The sequence below is a fragment of the Capra hircus genome, chromosome 19, assembly GCF_001704415.2.
Source record: "Capra hircus breed San Clemente chromosome 19, ASM170441v1, whole genome shotgun sequence".
Classification (NCBI taxonomy): Eukaryota; Metazoa; Chordata; class Mammalia; order Artiodactyla; family Bovidae; genus Capra; species Capra hircus.
Window position 1 is genome coordinate 60,496,055 of NC_030826.1, and position 16,351 is coordinate 60,512,405.

The 16,351-nt window shown below is 45.3% G+C and overlaps 1 protein-coding gene across 2 annotated transcripts in view; it reads left to right on the forward strand.

Moving 5' to 3' along the window:
• Window positions 7,942-16,351, forward strand: part of ABCA5 (ATP binding cassette subfamily A member 5) — a 64,663-nt gene continuing 56,253 nt past the window's right edge. For both annotated transcript variants that reach the window (XM_018063914.1, XM_018063916.1), the window contains exon 1: window positions 7,942-8,025. The gene's annotated coding sequence lies outside the window, so the exon portion shown is untranslated. The remainder of the gene's footprint in view (window positions 8,026-16,351) is intronic.

The following is a 16,351-nucleotide window of genomic DNA, read 5'->3' on the forward strand; positions in this document are numbered from 1 at the left end:
AGGAACCTGTGCCCCCTGCATTGAAAGTGTGGAGCATTAACCACTGGACTGATTGGGGGGTGTCCAGCTTTACTTTCTAAGAATAAATTTAAGAGCCAAGAACACCTACAATTTAGTTTGGGCTGTTTGCTCTCCTCGGGGTCCTGATTGCGCAGTTTCACTTGTTTCCAAGGCAAACGGAATCAGCATTCTTGTCTCTCAGGCGTGCAGGCGCCATCTAGTGGCTACCGAAGAGGAGCACCGGAATGAAACTCCAAAACAGAAAATGTTTTTCACTTTTAAATTGTTATCTTGATTAGCTAATAAAAGTGCCTAACTGGATAGAGAAATCAAGTATTCTGAAATAACTTTGATCATTGATTTAAGAGAATACGGGGTTGGATAAACATGGATGATAGACAAAGGGCTTCTCAAATAGGAAACCTCTGAAAATGTCACATAAGGGAGTTGACATCAACTTGTCTTTTGGAAGGAACTTTAAAGCAGGATCTAGCTGAGCTTGTAGAGAGTCGAGGGAAGGGAAAATGTAAAGAAGGAAGAGGCTGAAATACTGAAGGTAACGGTATTCTAGGACAGTCTCTCTTTCCCTGAGCCTGATTCCATCTTTGCCTTCAGATCTTATTAATAATGTACAGTGACTTCTCCTGGATCAAGGTCCCTGACTCCTCGGGTCTGTACTAGATGAATTCCTTAAGGTCCTCTTACTGCCGCCCTCTCCTCGAAGCTCTGACCACACCGCCCTGCCACTCTCCGTTTTCGTCGATAGACCGCAATACAATTTAAACTCCTGAACAGCTGGTCCATGCTACTGGTGTTTACTTTGCTATCCCTAACGCTTAGGGATATGTAATATGTACGTGCTATATAATAGGCACCACGCATGTATTATTGACAAAATGAAGGGACGGGTTCATGAAGAGAAGAACGTGGTGGATGTTCAAGGAGCAAATATTGAAAATTAGTATCAGTAAAGCTTAAATGAAAAAAGAATATTTTCAGGGAAATTATGAGCAGAGGGACTTCCCCGGTGGTCTGCTGGTTGGGACTTTGACTTCCACTGCCGGGGGGTTCGCGTTCCATCCCTGGTCCAGAGCTCAGAGCACACATGCCTCTCCGCTAAAAACAACAAACAAAAAAACAGAAACAATATTGCATCAAATTCAATAAAGACTTTTTAAAAATGGTCTACATAAAAAAAATCTTTAAAAAAAACAGTACTAGTAGAAAAAAAGCTTTTTTGGGGTGGGGGGCTGTGAGATCCAATCCCCTGACCAGGGAGTGCATCCTGCTCCTTGCAGTGGAAGGGCAGAGTCTTAAGCGGTGGACCACCAGGGAGTCCCCCTGCTTCAAACGCATTTCTCCATTGTATGCTGACTCCACCCATGAAGCCCATTTACTTGTCATCTCTGGTGCGTTAGCATTTTCAAGTCCTTAACAGTGGAAACAGTGTCAGACTTTATTTTTAGGGGCTCCAAAATCACTGCAGATGGTGATTGCAGCCATGAAATTAAAAGATGCTTACTCCTTGGAAGGAAAGTTATAACCAACCTAGACAGCATAAAGCAGAGACATTACTTTGTCAACAAAGGTCCGTCAAGGCTATGGTTTTTTCAGTGGTCACGTATGGATGTGAGAGTTGGACTATAAAGAAAGCTGAGCGCAGAAGAATTGATGCTTTTGAACTGTGGTGTTGGAGAAGACTCTTGAGAGTCCCTTGGATTGCAAGGAGATCCAACCAGTCCATCTTAAAGGAAATCAATCCTGAATGTTCATTGGAAGGACTGATGCTGAAGCTGAAATTCCAATACTTTGGCCACTTGATGGGAAGAGCCAAATCACTGGAAAAGACCCTGATGCTGGGAGGGATTAGGAGCAGGAAGAGAAGGGGACGACAGAGGATGAGATGGTTGGATGGCATCACTGACCTAAAGGACATGAGTCTGAGCAAGCTCTGGGAGATGGTGAAGGACAGAGGAGTCTGCTGTGCTGCAGTCCACGAGGTCACAGAGAGTTGGACATGACTTAGCGACTAAAGAACAACATTTGTTCCAGTTAAAAAAAAAAAAAGCTGCAGAAACACAAAATAGGTGAGATGCTGGTGTAGCCACGTCACCACCACCCGGAGGAGTTAGTATCTGCCCAGTGGGCGCTTACTGGTCCACCCGGGGAGCTGACCATCGCATCTCTTAACACTTCCCTTGCTTCACCTGAGGATCCCTTTCCAAGCTCCCCCTTTGAATTCAGTTGCTCCTGGAATAGGCAGGATAATGCCCCCATCCCTCCAAAGACGTACACATCCTGACACCCGCCCCCCCTGCCCGGAACCGGTGAATACATTACTTCACATGGAAAAAGAGGATTACATTTGCTAACCAGCCTGCCTTAAAATAGGGGGATTATCCTGGATCATCCGGGTGGGCCCAGTGTAATCTCAAGGATCCTTAAAAGTAGAAGAGGAAGACGTTGCGCTGTCAGCAGGCTGTGCGCTGAGGACCTGACCCCCCACTGCTGGGCGTGAAGATGCAGGGAGGGACGGAAGAGATCGGACACAGACTCTGCCTCAGAGCCTCGAGGAGGGCGTGCAGCCGGGCCAGCATCTCAGTGTTAGCCCAGACGGACTGCGTGGTGGACTTCTAACCTGCAGGACTATAAGCTAACACACTCGTGTCCTTTAAAGTTGCTGTTCCTTCCTGTTGTTCAGTCATTTAGCCATGTTCCACGCTGCAGCCCACCAGGCCTCCCTCTCCATCACCAACTCCCGGAGTTTGCTCAAACCCATGTCCACTGAGTCCGTGATGCCATCCAGCCATCTCATCCTCTGTCGTCCCCTTCTCCTCCCGCCTTCTATCTTTCCCAACATCAGGGTCTTTTCCAATGAGTCAGTTCTTCGCATCAGGTGACCAAAGTATTAGAGCTTCAGCTTCAGCATCTGTCCTTCCAATGGGTATTCAGGGTTGATTTCCTTTGGATTGACTGGTTTGATCTCCTTGCAGTCCAAGGGACTCTCAAGAGTCTTCTATATTTCTGTTAAGTGTTATATTTTAGGTTTTGGCTCAGTGTTAAAACTGTTAAAATAATTTTGTTCCCTAGTACTGCCTTCAGTCCTGTTTTTTATGCTACATAGGTTTTGTTTCATACTGTGATTTGACTAGAAAATGATTTTCTATATCCTAACCTATGTAAGTTTTCAAAAATTATCAACAAAAATTGGCTACATTTATCCAACAGACTTTGAGTGTACCTGTTTATAATATGTTGAGTCCTTATTTTAGCTCAGATGGCTCGGGGGTAAAGAGTCCACCTGGCAATACAGAAGACGAAGGTTCGATCCCTAGGCAGAAGATCCAGGAGAAGGAAATGGCGACCCACTCCAGTTCTTGCCTGGATAATTCCACGGACAGAGGAGCCTGGCGGGCTATAGTCCATTGGGTTGCAAAAGAGTCAGGCAGGACTTAGCAAATTCAACAACAACAACCTTATTTTAGAGCCTCACCCACAAATATCATGAAGGATCAGACTAAATGCTTTGAAATTAACTTCCGTCATGACTATATAATTCCCATTTTTAACGTGAGGATCAAAAAAGAATAGTATGACTTAGCTTTAATTTATTTATTCTGGTTCTTAGTGACCACTCTCTTCTAAACTTTCATAAAATATATTTAATGAAAGACTCTGGAGTTTTACTTTTCTGTTTTCAAGTTTTCACTGTCTTTTAACCATTTTTTTTAAGAAAGCTGATGATCTATTATTTTTTCATTTTTTACAGTTTCACTGAGCTTATCAGCAATGCAGTAGGTCTCAGGTTGCCCATAAGCAGCTGTGGGATGTAATTTGTGCCCAGAAACATGAGCTTATTTGAAATAGATAGGTGCTCACTTGCTGTCTCCTCAGCCAACTGGAGTCTCAGCTCTCTTCCTCTGCTGGTTTGCCTTCACCACTAAAGTCCATTTTCCTCACTGTGGAGGGAAAGGACACACAGATTAAGCCATCTCTTCTTTAGCGCATTTAGTATTCTTTAGGTAAGTTGATAATTCGGAGCTTTTAAAAACCTATGCAGGCTTATTTCTCTGTGCCCTTTGATATATTCTCCACTCTGGTTAAATGTATCTGCCCATCTCCCTGGAGGCACCCGGTAACTCTGGCTCTCAGTGATTTTTTCCTATGGTACTTTTATCGTTTGCACCATATGATTTAACAATGGGGCAGGGGTTCCTCTTTATATTATTATTATTATTTGGTCTTAGAATAATTGTTGATTTGTTGACATGTTTGTTCCCCTGCAAAGTTGGGGTTCTTGCTAAGCAAGACAATGAGCCCCTCTAGAGTTTACTGTTGGTTGCCTGAGGTTTTACGTATCAAATTTGGCTAGGTCTTCAAATATTTATCTTCCTGATTAATTTTTCCATTTGGAGAAACACAAAGAAAGAATATAATACTTGAAATCCTCCTCGAGGTAATGAAAACAATGATGGTAATTAGTAATAATAGCAAGTAGTAAAAGCCAGATGAACTAAAACTACCTTTGGAAGTCATTCCCTTGTCTGACCGTCCACCAATCATTAGTCACGTCCCCAAGCCATTTATTAACAATCTCAGCCCCATTTAGGACGGCAGTGTGAGCACTTCCCTAGCGGGCCAGTGGTTAGGGCTTTGCCTCCCAATGCAGGGGGTGTGGGTTCAGTCCCTGGTATGGGAGCTAAGATCCCGCACGCATCATGGTCAAAAAATCACCAAAACAGAAAACAAACAGTATCGTACAAATTCAGTAAAGATGGTAGTTTGGAAATCTATCATTCAAGACTAGCGTTAAATCTATTGTTAAAGAGACTGTCTTTCAACTTTGTTGGTCAAAGCTGTGTTTCTTCATCTGTCTTGCTGTACTCTAGAAAAAACTACCAATTTGAAATTCTTCAAAGTTACACCTAATTTAAACCCTAAGTTTAGAAACCACATCACTCTCTTGGCACTCTTTTTAGCTTATAGAAATGGTAAGCGCTTAAAAACAAATAATAATAATAAATTGTTTCTCAGTAATAGATTTAAATAATGGATTGGGTAATTTTCAGTGTACTGATATCATGCAAAATAATGTACTGATTTGATGTCAGAAAAAAAAAAAATGCCCTAACAGCTTAGCAGTTTTGTTCTTAAATTTGAGTCAAATAGCATGAAGAAGCCATGAAGACTCTAGCAAGTAAAAAGGCAACACAAATAGGCTCCTCTGTTCATCAGCAGCAGGTCTGGGGTTCAGCAAGCAAAACAAACTCTTTTTCTCTACATTAAATGCATGAAAATTTTGTGTGTCCTCATTTATTTTGTTTAACCAGCAACCTGTTACATCTCAGTCTACGACTTCTACGCTCTGTGTGTTCCCATGTGACTTGTTTGTCTAGAAATCTGTTAATGAGATATGGGCGTTTGGGTTGCCACCATGACAACCAGGCCGTATAGCTTGTTTGCTGTTTCCTAGAGACAGAGTCTCAGAAAGGAACATCGTCCCTGCAGTTACTTATTGAGTCCTGGGACCTGGTAGCCATGGCAACGTGGATCGAGATGATGGGAGTAAGTTGTTTACAAGGTACGCGCAGGCTGACAAGCAGCTGGCTCCGAAAGACGGCGGACCATATCACGACCGGTGCACTGCTCTGCAGTCGTCTGTTTATTAAAAAGGCCTTGTTCAGTGTTCTCTCTGTTACAGGAGAGAAACCGTTTTATCGTCATAACTTTTCATCCATCCCTGAGAGGAGTTTAATGTCTTGCTTTTATCAGGTAGATTTTGTGCAGTGCATGGTGTGACCTTTTGTGGAAATACTGATGACAATGTTTGCATACCGTTGGATGAGTTTTCTCATCAGCAGGGTTAGCCACAACATTTACTGCCCACTGTGACCCTGCACATAGACCTGGGGATTTGAGTTGGCACAAGAAACAGCTGTCCCATGTAAACCTGTGGCTGATCCATGTTGAGGTATGGCAGAAGCCAACACAATGTTGTAATCATTCTTCAAATCAAAGTAAATCAAGAAAAAGAAAGCAGGGGAAAAAGTTGTTAATCTCAGACTGTATTGATACAATTGAAGGGACAGTGCATAAGTAAAACCACCTGAACAAGAGGGTAGCCTGTGTCTAGTAGAGGAAAGTGAGATCGTTTTGTCTACGGTGATGAGCTTTTTAGGGTTTTCGTCACGTTATCTTGAAGCAAGAGTAGAAGTAAGAGCAGCCTGAACGATAGAGAACATTGCAAGGATAAGAAACTAGGAAACAAATGTCTAGAAGAGCAGCAGAAACAATGCCTAGGCTTCTGATGTTAAAGCCGGTTGAAGCTACTAGCGAGAAGCACAGCTGGAGAATTGCTGTGAATGCGTATTTTTAGTGACACATTTTCACAAGTAGGTTTGTTTATTTAATAGACTTATTTTTGACCTCCATTTACTTACTTGCCCACAAATCCTAGGGTATTAGGAATGTACTCTTCGGAATTTGTAACTAGAATGTCTTAGCTATTTCAAGAAAAAAAAGTATCATGTATAGTTTTCACTACTTGTCCTCTTCAGTTCTCCGATGTCCTAGTTCCTAGGGCATTCTATCTCCCTTCTCCCATCTCTCGCTGCCAGGTTTGTAATCAGCATGGATTTCACTGTAGCTCTTTGAATTTCCTATTTAATCCATATTAAATAGGAGAAATAACATTTTTTTTGAAATAGATATATATATACACACACATATATATTTATGTATTTTCGGGGTAGAACTTAGAGTGGCTGGGGAGGATTTGGTTTAAACTCAAGAAGCAGAAAAACTAAGATAAGATTTTTTAAAATTACTTGATGTATACAGGATCAAGGGAATTTTTTTAGAACTTAAGTTCCCCAAAAGTGAAAAACTGTGCCGAGAAATGTGACCCTACAGAAATCTGGGGGGACAGTCTGTTGTGAGCTTTTCTTTCCTTTGCAATAATTTTGAAAAGCATTTAGGTCACTTTGGGCAATAAGACTCAGAACACCAGTTCACACTTTTAGCAAAAATAACTGCAGTGTAGAACCTCCCACGGATGCCATATGTCTCAGGCCATTTGGAAGAGTCAGGATCTGCCACTTGCCAGATTCTCAGGAGGACTCATCCCTGGCGTCCAGATGCCCTAGGTCTGGGTCTGGTGGGGACACGGGCACGCTGCACTCCACGCGGGCGACGGGAGGGAGAAAGGGGCTGCTGGACGCAGATCTGGGAGCATGGGTGAGTTTTCAGTCGTGTCGGACTCTTTGTGACCCTGTGGACTGGAGCCCGCCAGCCTCCTTTGTCTATGGGATCCTCCAGGTGAGAAGACTGGAGTGATTGCCATTTCCTCCTCCAGGGGACCTCTTCCACCCAGGGATCGAACCAGCGTGTCCTGCATTTACAGGTGGATTCTTTACCACTGAGCTTCCTGGGAAAACCTGGGAGAGAACCGTTCAAAAGCCGGGAAGCAGAAAATAAAGGAGTCTTGATGTAGCTGTGACTCGGGAGGCAGGTAAGAGGGCAGTGTGGACCAAAGTCACCCGCCAGGAGGCTGCAGGGTTTGGGCTCAAACTGGAGGCCCTGACCTTAAGCCCGTGGTTTCTGCCTGAGCCTCCATGGGGAGCGAGGCGAGGTCTCCGCGGAGGAGGCACATCCCACGGGCACGGGCCTTCGGCCACGCGCGGCCCGGCGGGCCACTCGCCCCGCCCCGTAACCCCGCCTCCTCATGGCCTCCCCCCGTAACCCCGCCTCCTCATGGCCTCCCCTCGTAACCCCGCCTCCTCGTAGCCCCGCCCACACGCTGCTCAGGGCCGAGAGGCGGGAGCGCGCGCGTCCGCGGGCCGCGTCCTCGGGCAGCCCCGCCCCCAGGTGCGTCCGGCGCGGGGCGGAGCGCGACTTCCGGCGCCGCGCCCGCCCCGCCCCGCCCCGCCTCTCGCGGGCCTGCGGCGTCGGGGGCGCGCGCGCGGCCGCGCTCTCGGATCCAGTTGGGAGCTGAGGTGCTCGCCGACCCCGCGGCCTGTCGGTGAGGTGAGGCGGGCGCCGGGGGCTGCGGCGTGGGAGGCCCCGCCCTGGAGCTGTCACCCCTCGGGGAGGCGTGAGGGCTCGAGGAGGGGCGGCGGGCGAGCCGGGGGTCCGGGGCGCGGGGCGGCCGAGCAGGCGCCGGGGGGCAGGATGGGCCCCGAGGCTCGAGGGTGCGTCCTGTGGGGGTGCTGCCCGCTCCCTCCAGGGCTCGGGGCGTCCGGCCGCGGGACGGCCCCCGGGCTTGGCCGGACGGTCTCCATCCTCCGGCGTCGTTAGGAGGGGACGTGTGGATCTGACCCAGCACCGAACGGGGTCCCCTGGGGGCTTGGCTGTCCCCGACCCCGCGCCTCAGGAGGACTGCGGAGAGATGCGCAGAGCCCGCGCGCAGTCAGGGGAGAAACACCCGATTCTCATTCCGAAAACGCCAGGACGGGCTCCAGGCGTGAAAGTACTTAAAATGCGAATGCCCCGGAGGCTGGAGGCGCTCGGAGCTGCAGCAAGGTTGCTCCTGGCTCCCAAGGCGTGGATGAGTGAAGTCGCTCAGTCGTCTCCGACTCTTTGCGACCCCGTGGACTGTAGCCCACCAGGCTCCTCCGTCCATGGGATTCTCCAGGTAGGGATACTGGAGTGGGTTGCCATTTCCTTCTCCAGGGGATCTTCCCGACCCAGGGATCAAACCCAGGTCTCCCGCATTGCAGGCAGACGCTTTAACCTCTGGCTCTTCTGATATCTTGGCCAAAGAGTTTCATATGTACATATGTAACTTTTTAACAGTTACCTAGTATTCTGTTGCATGAATGTGTCATAATGCATTCATAAGGCGTTTCTAAATCAATAAGTCTGGAAGAATCTACTTTCCAGGGAGGACGTCCTGGTTCTGCAGGAGCAGAAGGAGAGTCAGAGAGTGAGTGTATGTTGGACTCCTGGCCGTAGACGAGGTTCAGTATTATCTTACTCAGTCTCGCCTGCATCCTTCTGAGGTCCGGAGGGGTTTTATTCCACGGGGCAGATGTGGAAAAGGGTCCACGCACAAGATTAAGTCCCTTATTTAGGTCCCAACTAGCAAGAATGGCTGAGATTGCAACCCAGAGATGCCAGACTCTAAAGTCTCTTGGAATTTAGCAAAAATTCTTTTGCTTCCAACCAGAGAGCAATATCACATATTTTTTAGGGAAGACTCCATACAAAAGGACATCATTAAGGCAGTTAGGGCTTTTGGGGTATTTGGGCTAAACACTAACTTGTAACACATTATTGTTGTTGCTCGGTCGCTAAGTCGTGTCCCGACTCTTGGCAACCCCATGGACTGCAGCAAGTCAGGCTTCCTTGTCCTTCACCATCTCCCAGATTTGCTGAAACTTTTTTCCATTGAGTCAGTGATGCTGTCCAACCATCTCGTTCTGTGTCGACCCCTTCTCCTCCTGCCCTCAAACTTTCCCAGCATCAGGATCTTTTCCAGTGAGTCTACTCTTTGCATCAGGTGGCCAGAGTATTGGAACTTCAACTTCAGCATCAGTCCTTCCAATGGATATTTAAGGTTCACTTCCTCTAGGAAATCAATTAATCCTTGAATATGTGCTATTTAAGTGTATTTTCCTTCAGACAGGGTTTAGTATAGGGAAATCTCACATTCAGGGCAAGAACAAATTTATTAATACAGATATAGTTGAGTGTCTTTTGTATTCCAGATACTAAACTGTGTGCCAGAAATACCAAGATGAATACAATTTGTAACCTCTGCCCTTGAGTTTGAGAGGATGATTGTATAAAAGAATTTCATAGTATTCTAATAAGTTGGAATCTTTCCTAGTGTGTGAATTAACCAGATCTGAGTAGTTTTAAGCACGAGTTTTTAGGAACCTGTTATGTATAAGAAAGGGCTTCCCTGGTGGCTCAGATGGTAAAGAATCTGCCTGCAGTGTGGGAGACCCAGGTTCAATCCCTGAGTCAGGAAGATCCCCTGGAGAAGGAAATGGCAACCGACTCCAGTATGCTTGCCTGGAGAATTCCATGGACAGTCCATGGGGTTGCAGAGTCAGACACAACTGAGCAGCTAATAGTACGTATAAGAAAAGGTACTGTGTGACTTATCATGTGCGTACCTTGGCATTATTTTCCCATTCAGTGAGAAATACTATCAAAAAATTTAGGTTAAATCATATTGATGGTTATTATTTTCTTTTATCATTACACTACCTTCAGCAAATTTTAAAATGCTAGAGAAGAAGAGAACATTTATAATTTATCCCCTGTTAAGGGGCTTGATTTCAGTAGTGCTTTTATTTTATTAATTGAGAAGCCAGTGGTATGTGTAGCGGGGCAAGAATTTCTTTTAAGTCATCTGCCAAAGATGTTCTTAACCTCTTCTTCCAAAATTTAAATCTTAAATTAAAGGTACCATTAATAGCAGATTCCGTTTAGCCTTTATTGCTCAGAGACCTGGTGGAAACGGAGTCTCTACTATAGGCAGAAATGGTAACTTGCTGAAATGGTTACATTGCCTCTGGCATGGCTGTAGGTGGGTGGATAGGAGGAGTCCTGGGGCATTGAGGAAATTTCTCCCAATGGCTTCAGTTGCTCAAGAAAGTAGCAGTCAAGGGCATCATCTGAGGGTGGAGCAGTGGTGGGAGTTCGAGGTTTGGAGACTAGAGTGGAAGGGCTAGTGGAATGTGTGATATTCCAGTGATTAAACAGTTGTTCTCAGACAGGAAGAGTGAAGTCAAGGAAGTAGCAGTGAGCAAAACAAGTGTTTAATCTAACTTGGCACGCAAGGTACTTGACCATCCGTGTCCTGGGTTCACTTTGCCTGGCTTCTGCCCGCTTGGCAGGTCCCCTGTTCTTTACACGGGGCTTCCCAGGTGGCTCAGACAGTAAGGAATCCACCTGCAATGCGGGAGACCTGGGTTTGATCCCTGGCTGGGGAAGATCCCCAGGGGAAGGGAGTGGCTACCCACTCCAGGATTCTTGGGCTTCTCTGGTGGCTCAGATGGTGAAGAATCCACCTGCAATGCAGGGGACCTGGGTTTGGTCTCTGGGTGGGGAATAGCCCCTGGAGAAGTGAGCGGCTACCCGCTCCAGGGTTCTTGCCTGGAGAATTCCGTGCACGCTAGATCCTGGTGGGCTGAGCGACGAGCACTTCCGCTGCTCTCACACAGGTCAGGCCACAGTCTAGTTTTTCCATCCTTTTTCTCTGCCTGGAGTTTGCGTTCCTCTCTTCCCCAAGCTCTTTCCCCAGTTGCACTTAACACATTATATTAAATCTTGTCTGCAAAGTCAGTAACAGTGTCTAATACTTCCTTTTTTTTTTAATGTTTGCTGAGTAAACCACTTTTCTTCCTCCTTTAATCTGTAAACGGCGGTCGGCAGGCTTTTCCTGTAAAGAGGCAGCTGATAAATACTGTGGATCTTGTGGGCTCACCGTCTCTCTCTTCGCTACCTGACTCTGCCATTGTCACACAGAAGCAGGGGTAGGCCGCGTAGAAACAAGTGAGCGTGGCTCCATCCCAAGAACCCTTGATTTATAGACCCGAGATTTGAATTTCATATAATTTTAACATATCACAAAATATTACTGTTCTTTGATTCCCTCCCACCCCAACCCCATACATTTAAACAAGTGAAAAACAGGCTTAGCTCCCGGGCTGTACACACGCAGGCTTTGGGCTGCATTTCACCCCCGCATCCTCCACTGTACTTTGCAGACCTTTAATCTGTAAAGACAGCGAATCTTGATAGAGGGATTTGCAGTGAGATGATACTGGTTTTAGTATTATCGTTAGTGGTAGAGAAGCAAAGAAGGCAGTCTTCTTTGTCAAGGATTTCATGATCAAGTTCAAAATGAAGATGTAGACAGATAACGATGACACAGTATGGTAACTGCAATTACAGTTTATTGATTGGAACAAAGGAGTCATAACTAGTTCTGCTTGGTTGGATCAGAAGTCACATCTAATGGTCCTCTGATGGGGACTTGGGAACATTTTCAGCTAAGATCCTTTCCAAGACTCTTTGCAAACTTGCTGAGAAGGTGACTGACCACATCTTTTGCCAGGATGGCTATGAACTTCAAGATGACTCAATTCCTCTGTTTTGTAGGATGTAATCTTCATCTGTTCTTCTCAGAAATAAAATTAATACATTCCAAATGATTTTTTTCCTAACAGTTATTTCCAAAGGTCATGCACATATTTTTTTATTGCTTTGAAAAAGGTGAAATATATTTCATAGTGCATCTAATGTAGTAATCAATGTTTGTTTAATACATTAATGAATTTCTGATATTGAATTTTGGGCCTTGTAACATTTAGTCCTTAAGTCAATTATTAATGCATTAGAAAAGGAAAATGGCTTTAGTGGACTTTCAGTTTCCTTGCTGCTTATTAGATTTACTCTGAGTCATTTCACTCTGGGAAAATACATGGCTGTTAGCGTCAGTGATGCCATCTTGTTCCATTACAGTGGGTCCTGTGCTGCCCCCCCCCCCCCCCCGACCCAGGACTGACCTGTGCAGGGGGTCACTTCTCTGGTGTTAAGGGCTTTGCAGTTACTAGAAACTGTTTAATAAAATCATGAGGATCAGGTGCCCTGTGTGCTCCGTTAGTCCATGAGCCTCCTTACTCATTCATGAATCTTGACTTATAAATGCATGTTCCATTATCCAGGCACCTACCTCCATTCCCTTCGCCAGGAGATCTTCCCCACCCAGGGACCAAACCTGAATCTCCTGCGTCTCAGGTAGATTCTTTACTGTCTGGGCCACCAAGGAAGCCCCACCTACCACCATACTCTAGGGTAACTGTAAAGTTGTCCCTGTCGCCCCAGGAGTGCAGATTGCAAATGCTTCCAGGTTGCCACCCCCTCTCCTGACCCCAGGCCCACCCTGTGAGAAAGTTACCCTGTAACAAACTGATCCACTGATCTCACAGAGCTTCCTGCCTCCGTTTCTTGGTCTCAAGATAGCTTTCTCAGTTCTGTGAGCAGTTTTCTTCCCCTCCATCCTTCAACAGGAAGTTGAATGTTTGATTACACCTTCAGGGATACTAGGTGTTTAAAACTTACCTAGTTATCATTTCATGCTCTATAAACAAATCAATACATTCCCTAGACATACTGTGGAGCAATGGAAAGTAATTTCAGAGGTTTATAAAAATAATTTTGTGCTCTTATGTCCTTGTCTTTGTCATAGTTCTTTAGCCAGTTCTTTTTTAATTGAGAATTTGCCTTTGTTGAAGAGTTCAAGGTACTGTAGTGGAAAGACTTGGGAACTGGATCAAGTATTATGAGTTTTCCAAAAAAGTACGATTTGTTAAAAACATGCCACGAGAAGACTTATTGTCTTTTAATTGTGAACTTGAGCTTCTAAAGATCATCTTCTAATATATGTTGCAAAAGAGAAGGTCTTAGGTGTGTTGTCTACTCAAAAAGCCGCTTTCTGTGGTTGTCTGGTCCTCTCTTTAGGATGCCCAGGGCTTGTGTGAACTATGTTCCTAGTGGGGGAGCTTCTTGATGTTGGCTGTCTGATTCTTTTCCACTTGCAGCCAGTGATAAATGGGGGGCAGGCCAGGCATCCATAACTCCCTTTCTCTTTTGTCCTTTTGAAGGCCACCACATAGACTGTGGGCTTCCAAGGTGGCTCAGTGGTAAAGAATCCACCTGTCAATGCAGGAGACTCAGGTTCCTGGAGAAGAGCATGGCAAGCCACTCCAGTATTCTTGCCTGGAGAATCCCATGGACAGAGGAGCCTGGCAGGTACAGTCCATGGGGTTGCAAATGAGTCAGACACGGCTGAGTACACACACGTAGGCTATAATGTTTTGAATAATTAAGATGCATCATAGTGGAGAAAGAGGAGGAACTTAGAACCTGATGCTAAACACAGGTTTCCTTTGGGACCAAGATCAGGCGCCGCACAAGTTTTAAAGCTTTTACAGACATCTCCTCGCTGGCCACGCCTCATCTCTAGCTTTCCAGCCCCCTTTCCAGCTGTGCCCTCCTGTCAGAAGAACCATTTTCATGTCCTCTCTGCGGGGAAGATCCCCAGCTTTCAGGAAACCTCCCTTCCCCGCCCTGCCCGCCCACCTGCAGGGTTTGGTTTCAGCTCAGACAGGTCTCTATCTTTGGCCCAGATCAGTGTAGACAGCACTGCCTTCCCACACCCCACCCCCACCCCGAGCCCTCTCTCCCAGCCCTGCTAAACTGGGGACGATGGGCGCCCTGGGGACTTGTCTCCCGCCAGTCTGGTGTAGGCTCCTCTCTTCTGTTGTTTTTCCTTCTGTCCTCTTGACAGAATGGAACCCCTAGAGAGGGCGTGGTCCTCACACCTGAAGAAGCTGCACGGCTTCTCCCCGCACCTGTGATGTGTGGGCGGCTCTCACGGTCCTTGGTGCTTCCCATCCTCATGCAGAGCCACCCTCCCGGGTTGACCTCCCCCCAACCACAAGCCCTTTTCATGGTGCACCTGGTTAGACCAGCGTGGCTGTGTGCATGGGCACAGGGGCGGGCAGGTAAGATCAGAGGTGTGTCAGCTCACAAAAACCCGACTCTAAGTTCCCAGTTAGATGCGCATGAAAAGTTAATCAACGTGAAGGATGTTTCTTTGTTTTCAAACAGCCCAGCCAGGCATTTCATATCTCAAAGAAAACAAGCAGTCAGTTGATTTTCCTTCTTTAAGATGTTTTGTTTTCCACCAGAAAATTACTAGAGCTAATCAATGAATATAGTAAAGTTGCAGGATATAAAATTAACACATAGAAATCGCTTGCATTCCTGTACACTAACAAACAGAAATTAACGAAACAATTCCATTCACCATTGCAACAAAATACTAAGAATAAAATACTTAGGAATATATCTACCTAAAGAAACAAAAGGCCTGTATATAGAAAACTATAAAACACTGGTGAAAGAAATCAAAGAGGACACATAGATGGAGAAATATACAGTGTTCATGGATTGGAAGAATCAATATAGTGAAAATGAGTATACTACCCAAAGCAATCTATAGATTCAGTGCAATCCCTGTCAAGCTGCCAATGGTATTTTTCAGAGAACTAGAACAAATAATTTCACAGTTTGTTTGGAAATTAAAAAAAAAACTCAAATAGCCAAAGCAATCTTGAGAAATCAACCTGTCTGACTTCAGGCTCTACTACAAAGCCACAGTCATCAAGACAGTATTGGTACAAAGACAGAAATATAGATCAATGGAGCAAAATAGAAAGCCCAGAGATAAATCCACGCACCTGTGGACACCTTATCTTTGACAAAGGAGGCAAGAATATACAATGGAGAAAAGACAATCTCTAACAAGTGGTGCTGGGAAAACTGGTCAACCACTTGTAAAAGAATGAAACCAGAACACTTTCTAACGCTATATGCAAAAATAAATTCAAAATGGATTAAAGATCTAAACATAAGACCAGAAACTATAAAACTCCTAGAGGAGAACATAGGCAAAACACTCTCCAACATAAACCACAGCAGGATCCTCTATGACCCATCTCCCAGAATATTGGAAATAAAAGCAAAAGTAAACAAATGGGACCTAATTAAAATTAGAAGCTTCTGCACAACAAAGGAAACTATAAGCAAGGTGAAAAGACAGCCTTCAGAATGGGAGAAAATAATAGCAAATGAAGCAACAGATGAATTAATCTCAAAAATATACAAGCAACTCCTGCAACTCAATTCCAGAAAAATAAACGACCCAGTCAAAAAGTGGGCCAGATAACTAAACAGACATTTCTCCGAAGAAGACGTACAGATGGCTAACAAACACATGAAAAGATGCTCAGCATCACTCATTATCAGAGAATTGCAAATCAAAACCACAGTGAAGTACCATTTTACGCCGGTCAGAGTGGCTGCTATCCAAAACTCTACAAGCAATAAATGCTGGAGAGAGTGTGGAGAAAAGGGAGCCCTCCTACACTGTTGGTGGGAATGCAAACTAGTACAGCCACTATGGAGAACAGCGTGGAAATTCCTTAAAAAACTGGAATAGAACTGCCATACGACCCAGCAATCCCACTGCTGGGCATACACACCAAGGAAACCAGAATTGAAAGAGACACGTGTACCCCAATGTTCATCACAGCGCTGTTTATAATAGCCAGGACATGGAAGCAACCTAGATGTCCATCAGCAGATGAATGGATAAGAAAGCTGTGGTACATATACACAATGGAATATTACTCAACCATTAAAAAGAATACATTTGAATCAGTTCTAATGAGGTGGATGAAACTGGAGCCTATTATGCAGAGTGATGTAAGCCAGAAACAAAAACACCAATACAGTATACTAACACATACATATGGAATTTAGAAAGATG